Consider the following 10,469-nt stretch of genomic DNA (forward strand, 5'->3'; position numbering starts at 1 on the left):
CACATTCCAGCACAGGAGGCTGCGCCGCGCACCCGACCCGCGCCGCCGCCGCCACTCCCGGGACACGCCCCCTCAGCGCCCGCGCGCGCCCGCCGGGCACGCCCCCTCCGCCGGCCCGAAGCGGAGCCGCCTGGCGCGCCCCGCCCCTGGGCGAAGTAGGTTGTGAGTCCCGGCTGCGCTGAGGGCGCGCCCAGGGTTAACCGCGCCCAGTTCTCCCAGTCTCTTACTTGGGCTCTTAGGTAAAAAAAGACGCGAGCCCCTCTTCAATTGTTGATTTCCTTCATAAACTAACAACAGAAAGTTATCTCCCAGCCCTGGAGCGCTGTTAAAAGTCTACAGACTTTGACCCTTCACTTTAGAAGCATTGTCACCTGCCCTTTCAAGTCTAAAACGCTCAAAATTACCTTTCAGAATTTCTTGAAGACTCCACCCATAGCCAGCCTTAACCAATTAAGCTTCGTATTAAGCTTCTTTGGGCGGGGGGGATTACATATGTGTAAAAAAACCTCGATCTGTTAATGAGGTGTAAGAAGAAAATGTTTCTGAAAGACCACGGACTTAAATTGTGAGAATGAGGACAGCGGGACAAATCCCTAGACATGGAAAGTAGCAGGTCGTTGCTGAACCCTCAAAGCACCATTTCGGTATAGCAGTACAGAGGGTAGAGAAGGTGATGAGGATGTGGAAGCTGCTTAGTGAGCAAGTTTTGGAGAGTAACCTGTTTTCACTTTTTTAAACTAGGGTAGCCATGCTTGATCCCTGACACATAGCAACATGCTGCAGAGAGAAAATAGTTTCTGCACCCCCTTCTTTTTTGTTTTCACCAGAAATGCCTTATTAGTTTGCCTTGAAACCTAGTGGCCCTCTGTAAGCCCCTTAGTATGGAATTTAAGGCCCTGGTTAACCAGATCTAGATGAGTTGGACTATCACTAGTATTACAATAAAGAGAGCAGCGAGTGCTGCGAAGCTTCAGAGTTGTTCAGTCGCTAAGTCCTGTATGATTCTTTGCAACCCTTTGGACTGTAGCACACCAGGCTCCTCTGTCCACCACTATCTCCCAGAGTTTGCTCAAATTCCTGTTCACTGAGTAAGTAATGCTATCTAACCATCTTATCCTCTGCCGCCCCCTTCTCCTTTTGCCTTCAGTCTTTCCCAGCATCAGGGTCTTTTCCAATGAGTTGGCTCTTCACATCAGGTGGCCAAAGTATTGGAGCTTCAACTTCAGCAACAGTCCATTTTGAATATTCAGGGTTGATCTCTTTTAGGCTTGACTGGTTTGATCCCCTTGCAGTCTAAGGGACTCTCAAGAGTCTTCTCTAGGACCAGAATTTGAAAGCATCAGTTCTTCAGTGCTCAACCTTCTTTATGGTCCAACTCTCACATCCATACATGACTACTGGAAAAACCATAGTCTAGACTATATGGACCTTTGTTGGCCAAGTGATGTCTCTGCTTTTTAATATGCTGTCTGTGTGTGTGGTTAGTCACTCAGTCCTGTCCAGTTCTTTGCAAACCCATGAACTGTAGCCCACCAGGCTCCTCTGTCCATCGGATTCTCCAGGCAAGAATACTGGAGTTGGGTTGCCATTCTCTTCTCCAGAGAATCTTCCTGACCCTGGGATTGAACCTGGGTCTCCTGAATTGCAAGCAGATTCTTTACTGTATGAGCTACAGGAAAGTTCATGTCTAGGTTTGTCATAGCTTTCCTTCTAAGAAGCAAGCAAGCATCTTTTAATTTCATGGCTGCAGTCACCATCTGCAGTGATTTTGGAGCGCAAGAAAACAAAGTTGGTGACGACTTCCACTTTTTCCCCCTCTATTTACCATGAAGTGTGGGACCAAATGCCATGATCTTAGTTCTTTGAATGTTGAGTTTCGAGTCAGCTTTTTCACTCTCCTCTTTCACCCTCATGAAGAGATTCTTTAGTTCCTCTCCACTTTCTGCCATCAGAGTGGCATCATCTGCATACCTGAAGTTATTGATATTTCTCCCGACAATCTTGATTCCATCTTGTGAGTCATTCAGGCCAGCATTTAGCATGATGTACTCTGTATATAAATTAAATAAGCAGGGTGACAATATACAGCCTTGTTGTACTCCTTTCCCAATTTGGAACCAGTCAGTTGTTTTAGTCCAATTCTAACTGTTGCTTCTTGACTCACATTCAGGTTTCTCAGGAGATAGGTAAGGTGGTCAGGTACTCCCATGTCTTTAAGAATTTTCCACAGTTTGTTGTTATCCACACAGTCAAGAATATCTAGAACTTCTCACGGTAGGTGATTATACAGTTGGGTTTTGGAGAATTAGAATTTCAACAAGTAGAAGATAATGGAAGGAACATTATACACGGTGAAAACAGCAAGCCTCAAAACCTATGTATTGAGGCCTCCCTAAATCTTTCTAGAGCTCCCTCATTTCCTTCTCTTTCAAGTCCCTTCACTTGTCTAGCTTATGAGAAAGGCTCCAGACTCCTTTCTCTCCTGGTCTACTCCTCATAGACCTGTTTCCCTAAATCTAGACAATATGTTATTATTTTTGCAGTGTCAGATGTAAGATGGCATGAAAACTCTAATGTGATTAACAAAGATTTTGATTTTAATATTAAATGCAAGCCCTCTCTATAAATCAAACTTAAAAAGTATTCATTTTCATCGACTCAAAGAGAAAAAAGAAAGAAATGTGGAAAGAATAGAAAAAGAGAAAGAAAAATTAAAGAGAGAGAGGAAGAAAGGAAGCAAGGAAGGAGGAAAAAGGAAGAAAAAACTTTTGTAGGCGTGGTATGAAATTTTCAACATTTATTTTTTTTTAAATTTAAACTAAAATCTAACTTGGATTGCATGGCTTTTTTTGATGCCGTAGCCCAGGGACTAAATCTGGCCTCAATCAACACTTCAAAGACATAAACTTTATTTCCTTTCTTCATGTCCAAAAGGGCAAAAATGAAACATCTCTTTTTAAACTTACTAGATAAATGTCCTTCATTTCCTCAATCTGACTGCTTCAGGGAAATGTTTTTTAATTGCAAATTTATTCCCATAAATTATGGTGCAAATAAATGAATAGCAATCGACAGCTGCATTCATTTAAAATTAGCAGAGGCCCTTGTTCCAGAGATGTCATAATCAGAGTGACCCAAATCATCATGACATGAGGGCCACAGGTCAAATTCAAGGCCAAGTTACAAATCAATAGGAACTCTCCTTAGGAGAAACTGTGCTGTGAACTGGAATTCTTTTCCAAGAGGCTGTATTTTACTTTGCTGCATCCAGAATTTAAGATCTTTTGCAAAATAAAGACCTTGAAAGGTGAATGAGTTCTGGTTTACTCATTTTTAGACTATGGATTCTTTACCATATATTTAATTCATCATTTAAAAATTTTAATTACCATTGCTTTTAAAAATTAATTTCAATTAGAGTATAGTTGCTTTACAGTGATTCTATGTTCTGAGTAATATTATTCTCTAGAGATTTATTTCACAAGTTTGATTTAATATTGTTTTTGAGTTTCCATGTGCTTTTTATTCCTAACCATTTTTCGTTTTTTTCTTTAGGAAAGAGCTTAATTTGACTGAACTTACATTTAGTGTTACACTAAATTACAATAATCTGTTTTAAATGTCGCATTTTACTTAAAGTTGTCATTGTTTAAAAATCTGGGTGTAACATCTCCATCCTGATATTACTGGGTTTCAAGTCTATTCTTGATGTCACCAGCCAAAGAGACAGCCAAAGAGATGGCTTTGGTTTGTCAGGGACTTATGTTTGGGGGTCTTTCTCCCATTTTCCCTACATTTCCAATAGTACCTGCCACTGCTAGCACCTCTGGGAATCTCCTCCTGATATAACTGATCCTGTAGGGATCAAACTCTGACACTGAAATTTTTGCTCTCTGAGTCAGCACAATTTCTATTCGTCATTTAGTTCACAGTGAACTTACAACATAACTTAAAATATTGCTCAAGGGCTTCCCTGGAGGTTCAGTGGTAAATAACATGCCTACCAATGCAGGAGATACGGGTTAGATCCCTGGTTCGGGAAGATTCCACATGCTGGTTGTATGTGGAAGATTCCAGAAATAATCCCATGAACCACAACTACTGAAGCCTGTGTGCCTAGAGCCTATGCTCCGTGACAAGACAAGCCAGTGCAGTGAGAATCCTGCCCACCACCACTGCAGAGTAGCTCCGGTCACCGCAATGAGAGATCAGCCCGCACAGAAGCAAAGACCCAGCACAGCCAAAAGGAAATAAATAAAATTATTTTTAAAATATTGTTTTTTGCTCTCTACAACCTTATTCTGAAACTTTGGTGAAGGTTAAAAAAAAAGTTGTGATAAATTAAACACTGCACTGGTCAGATAGGCTAGAGAACTGTTTCTCCTTCCCTCTGTTACTTTGAGAAATCACTTCTCTTAGGATGGATAATCAGTAAAGTCCTACTGCACAGGCAGCTATATTCAATATCTGAGATAAATAATATAATGTAAAAGAACATGAAACAGAATACATATATATGTATAAATGAGTCATTGTTGTTCAGTAGAAATTGTAAATCAACTATACTTCAATAACATTTTTTTAAAAAGAAATCATTTCTCTTGAGTTTTGTCTATAAAATGAAGCAGTTGCACTGGTGATATCTAAAATGCTCGCAGTTTAGAAATCTAAGGTGCTTTTTATTTTGTTAAGTTTTGAATCTCCTGCAGGTGTTTTCTGGAAAAATTATATGGTTTTTTTTTTTAGTTCAATATACCCTAGTTTCTTTTCTGTAGCTTCATTTGTCCTTTGTGAGGAGACCCACCATTAGGCCTTCAGAACTGAAGACAGAGATTTAAGTCCTGCTCAAGTATTGTTGACAGTACCTTCATGTACCCTTGCTGCCAGTTGGGCCCTAACTTCTTATTCTGGTTCTGGTAACCAGAACACAGGGTCTCATCCATGACAGTATCTGCAGCTTGAGTCACAGACGTGTTCCCTAAAGGCTGAGAGAGGGAAGGGGGTGAGCCGGGGAGCTCCAGAAGGAGCCGAGCTCCTCCGGCTCCTTGGAGCCCAGACCACACTTTGCATTACTCTCCCCTATTCCTCTTCCACTCAGATTCCTGGCTTCCTTGAATCCTCACTACTTGAAATTGCTGTTCCTTTTCTGAAAGACTGCCCAGTACCTCTCTGTCCATGCAAGCTCATTCCTTCCACTCCTGAGTCAGATGACATTTTCTCAGCGGCCACACTCTTTAGAATTACAGCCTCTCCCGTTTGCACTCAATCCTATTGTCCTTCTCTGCTATTAGCGTTTATCACCAACAAACACACCTTGTATGTTATTTTTTAATTTTATTTACCATTTTATTGTTTATCTTTCCTTACTAGAACCAAAGTCCAGAAGAGCAGAGAGTTTGTTTTTTTTTTTAAACTCCCTCCCATCTCCCTCCCCATCTCACCCCTCTAGGTTGATACAGATTCCCTGTTTGAGTTTCCTGAGACATACAGCAAATTCCCATTGGCTCTCTATTTTACATATGGTGATGTAAGTTTCCGTGTTACTCCTTCCATACATCTCACCCTCTTCTCCCCTCTCCCCATGTCCATAAGTCTATTCTCTATGTCTGTTTCTCCATTGTTGCCCTGTAAATAAATTCTTCGGTACCATTTTTCTAGATTCCATATATATGTGTTAGAATACGGTATTTATCTTTCTCTTTCTGACTCACTTCACTCTGTATAATAAATTCTAGGTTCATCCCCCTCATTAGAACTGACTCAAAATGCTTTCCTTTTAATGGCTGAGTAATATTCCATTCTGGAGAAGGCAATGGCAACCTACTCCAGTACTCTTGCATGGAAAACCCCATGGGTGGAGGACCCTGGTGTCCATGGGGTCGCGAAGAGTCAGACATGACTGAGCAACTTCACTTTCACTTTTCACTTTGATGCATTGGAGAAGGAAATGGCAACCCACTCTAGTGTTCTTGCCTGGAGAATCCCAAGGACGGCGGAACCTGGTGGGCTAACATCTATGGAGTGGCACGGAGTCAGACATGACTGAAGCGACTTAGCAGCAGCAGCAGCAGCAATATTCCATTGTGTATATGTACCACAACTTCTTTATCCATTCATCTGTTGATGGACATCTAGGTTGCTTCCATGTTCTAGCTATTGTAAATAGTGCTGCAATGAACAATGGGATACATGTGTCTCTTTCAGTTTTGGTTTCTTCAGGGTATATGCCTAGGAGTGGGATTGCTGGGTCATATGGTGGTTTTATTCCTAGTTTTTAAAAGAATCTCCATACCGTCTTCCATAGTGGTTGTATCAGGTTACATTCCCACCAACAGTGAAAGAGCGTTTCCTTTTCTCCACATCCTCTCCAGCATTTATTGTTTGTAGACTTTTTGATGATGGCCATTCTGACTGGTGTGAGGGGATATCTCATTGTAGTTTTGATTTGCATTTCTCTAATAATAAGCAATGTTGAGCATCTTTTCATGTGTTTGTTAGCCATCTGTATGTCTTCTTTGGAGAAGTGTCTGTTTAGGTCTTTTCCCCACTTTTTGAGTGGTTGGTTGTTTTTTTGGCATTGAGTTGTATGAGCTGCTTGTATATTTTGGAAATTAATCCTTTGTCAGTTGTTTTGTTTGCATTATTTTCTCCCACTCTGAGGGTTATCTTTTCACCTTGCGTAACATTTCCTTTGCTGTGCAAAAGCTTTTAAGATTAATCAGGTCCCACTTGTCTACTTTTGTTTGTATTTCCGTTACTCTAGGAGGTGGGTCATAGAGGATCTTGCTTTGATTTATGTCATCGAGTGGTCTGCCTGTGTTTTCCTCTAAGAGTTTTATAGTTTCTGGTCTTCCATTTAGGTCTTTCATCCATTTTGAGTTTACCTTTGTGTATGGTGTTAGGAAGTGGTCTCATTCTTTTACATGTACCTGTCCAAATTCCCAGCACTGTTTATTGAAGAGGCTGTCTTTGCCCCATTGTATATTCTTGCTTCCTTTGTCAAAAATAATTTACCCATAGGTGCATGGGTTTATTTCTGGGCTTTCTATCTTGTTCTATTGGTCTATATTTCTGTCTTTGTGCAAGTACGATAGTGTCTTAAAGACTGTAGCTTTGCAGTATAATCTGAAGTCAGGAAGGTTGATTCCTCCAGCTCAAATCTTATTTCTCAAAACTGCTTTGGCTATTTGGGGTCTTTTGTATTTCCATATGAATTGTGAAATTTTTTGTTCCAGTTTTGTGAAAAATGCCACTGGTAATTTGATAGGGATCACATTAAATCTGTAGCTTGCATTTGGTAGTATAGTCATTTTCACAATACTGATTCTTCCTACCCAGGAACATGGAATATCTCACCATCTGTTTATGTCATCTTTGATTTCTTTCATTAGTGTCTTATAATTTTCTGTGTACAGTTCTTTTGTCTCCTTAAGTAGGTTTATTCCTAGACATTTAATTGTTTTTGTTGCAATGGTGAATGGGATTGATTCCTTAATTTCTCTTTCTGATTTTTCATTGTTAGTATATAGAAATGCAAGTGATTTCTGTGTATTGATTTTGTATCCTGAAACTGCTAAATTCACTGATTAGCTCCAGTAATTTTCTGATACTATCTTTAGGTTTTTCTATGTACAGTATCATGTCATCTGCAAACAATGAGAGCTTTATTTCTTCTTTTCTGATCTGGATTCCTTTTATTTCTTTTTCTTCTCTGATTACTATAGCTAGGACTTCCAGAACTATGTTGAATAATAGTGGTGAAAATGGACACCCTTGTCTTGTTCCTGATCTTAGGGGGAATGCTTCCAGTTTTTCACCATTGAGAATAATGTTTGCTGTAGGCTTATTGTATATGGCTTTTACTATGTTGAGGTAGGTTCCTTCTATGCCCATCTTTTGAAGAGTTTTAATCATAAATGGGTGAATTTTGTCAAAGGCTTTTTCTGCATCTATTGAAATTATCATGTGGTTTTTATCTTTCAATTTGTTAATATGGTGTATCACGTTGATTGATTTGTGAATATTGAGTCCTTGCATCCCTGGAATAAACCCAACTTGATCATGGTGTATGAGCTTTTTGATGTGTTGCTGAATTCTGTTAGCTAAAAAAAAGTTTTTTAATGCCAGGTTTGAGAGAGAGAGGCTTTGTGAAGGGGAAAGGATCAAGACTAGGCCTGTTTAAAAGAGACTTGCTGGCACTGAGGGGCCTGAGGGTGTCCTTTGACCTCTGTGAGGAGTCACATGAAAAATTAATGCAAAACTTCATGATGGAGTGTGTCAGTGTTGTAAAGAAGTTCTTGGATGGTGTGTAAAATACATCAAGTACAAACCATTATCAAAGCCTAAAAAATGAGATCAAGCCCTGAGCCTTTGGAGTAGGAGCATTGACTCCAAGACCCTAGAGTACCAGAGAATTAACCCTAAGGACTATCAAATAATGAGAACTCACACAAAGGAAACCACTTGAATACAAGACCCTGCATCACCCAACCACCAGTAGCACCCTGTGCAGGGCACCTCATCTAAACAATAAACAAAATAAAAATACAGACCCAATCATCAGCAGACAGGATTTCTACCTCACTCAGCCTTGCCCATCAGAGGAAAAACAAACAAACAAAATTCAGCACAAATCTTACCCTATACAAAGCTCACACAAACCACTGGGCCAATCTCAGGAGGGCAGAAACCAAAACGAAGAAAGAATCCAACCTTCTTCAAGAAAAGAATTCAACTTTCCTTGAAGCCTGGGAAAGACCTCAAACACAATAACTTAAAAAAAAAAATAATGAAAAGGCAGAGAAATACTGCACAAATGAAGGAACAAACTAGAAACACAGAAGTCCAAATAAATGAAGAGGAAACAGGCAAACTACATGAAAAAGAATTCAGAATAATGACAGTAAAGATGATAAATAAACCTTGAAAAAAACAAAATGGAGAAAATGCAAGAATCAATTAACAAAGACCTAGAAGAATTAAAGGATAAGCATACAGAAACAAACAACACAATTACTGAAATTAAAAATACTCTCAGTTCAGTGCAGTTGTTCAGTCGTGTCCGACTCTTTGCGACCCCATGAACCACAGCACGCCAGGCCTCCCTGTCCATCACCAACTCCCGGAGTCCACCCAAACCCATGTCCATTGTGTCGGTGATGCCATCCAACCATCTCATCCTCTGTCGTCCCCTTCTCCTCCTGCCCTCAATCTTTCCCAGCATCGGGGTCTTTTCAAATGAGTCAGCTCTTCAAATCAGGTGGCCAAAGTATTGGAGTTTCAGCTTCAACATCAGTCCCTCCAATGAACACCTAGAACTAATCTCCTTTAGGATAGACTGGTTGGATCTCCTTGCAGTCCAAGAGGTTCTCAAGAGTCTTCTCCAACACCACAGTTGAAAAACATCAATTCTTCTGTGCTCAGCTTTCTTTGTAGTCCAACTCTCACATCCATACATGACCACTGGAAAAACCATAACCTTGACTAGACAGACCTTTGCTGGCAAAGTAATGTCTCTGCTTTTTAATATGCTGTCTAGGTAGGAATCAATAGCAGAATATCTGAAACAGAAGAATAAATCAGTGACCTGGAAGACAAAATGGTGGAAATAACTTCTGAAGAGCAGAATAAAGTAAAAGAATGAAAAGAGCTGAGGACAGCCTCAGAGATCTCTGGGACCATATCAAATGCACCAACATTCAAATTATAGGGGTCCCAGAAGAAGAAGAGAAAAGGAAAAGGTATGAGAAAATTTTTGAAGAGATTATAGTTGAAAATTTCCCCAACATGGAAAAGGAAATAGTCAACGAAGTCCAAGAGGCACAAAGAGTCCCATACAGGATAAACCCAAGGAGAAACACACCAAGACACATACTAATCGAGCTAACAAAGACTAAACACAAAGAAAGGATATTAAAAGCTGCAAGGGAGAAGCAACAAGTAACTTACAAGGGAAACCCCAAATGCTTAACAGCTGATCTTTCATCAGAAACTCTGCAGGCCAGAAGGGAATGGCAGGATATATTTAAAGTAAAGTACTGAAAGGGAAAAATCTACAGCCAAGATTACTGTACCCAGCAAGGATCTCATTCACAATTGATGGAGAAATAAAAAGCTTTTCAGACAAGCAAAAGTTAAGAGAATTCAGTACCACCAAACCCGCTTTACAACAAATGCTAAAGGGATTTATATAGTCAAGAAATACAACAGAAGAAAAAAGATCTACAAAATCAACCCCAATCAATTAAGAAAATGGCAATAAAAAAATAAAAAGAAAATGGCAATAGTAACATATATATCAATAATTACTTTAAATGTAAATGGATTAAATGCTCCAACCAAAAGAGACAGACTAGCTGAATGGATTAAAAAAATAAGACCTATATATGCTCTACAAGAAACCCACTTCAGACCTCAGGACACATATAGACTGAAAGTGAGAAGATGGAAAAATACATTCCATGCAAATG

Source organism: Dama dama, chromosome 6 (assembly GCF_033118175.1).
Source record: "Dama dama isolate Ldn47 chromosome 6, ASM3311817v1, whole genome shotgun sequence".
NCBI classification, from domain to species: Eukaryota; Metazoa; Chordata; class Mammalia; order Artiodactyla; family Cervidae; genus Dama; species Dama dama.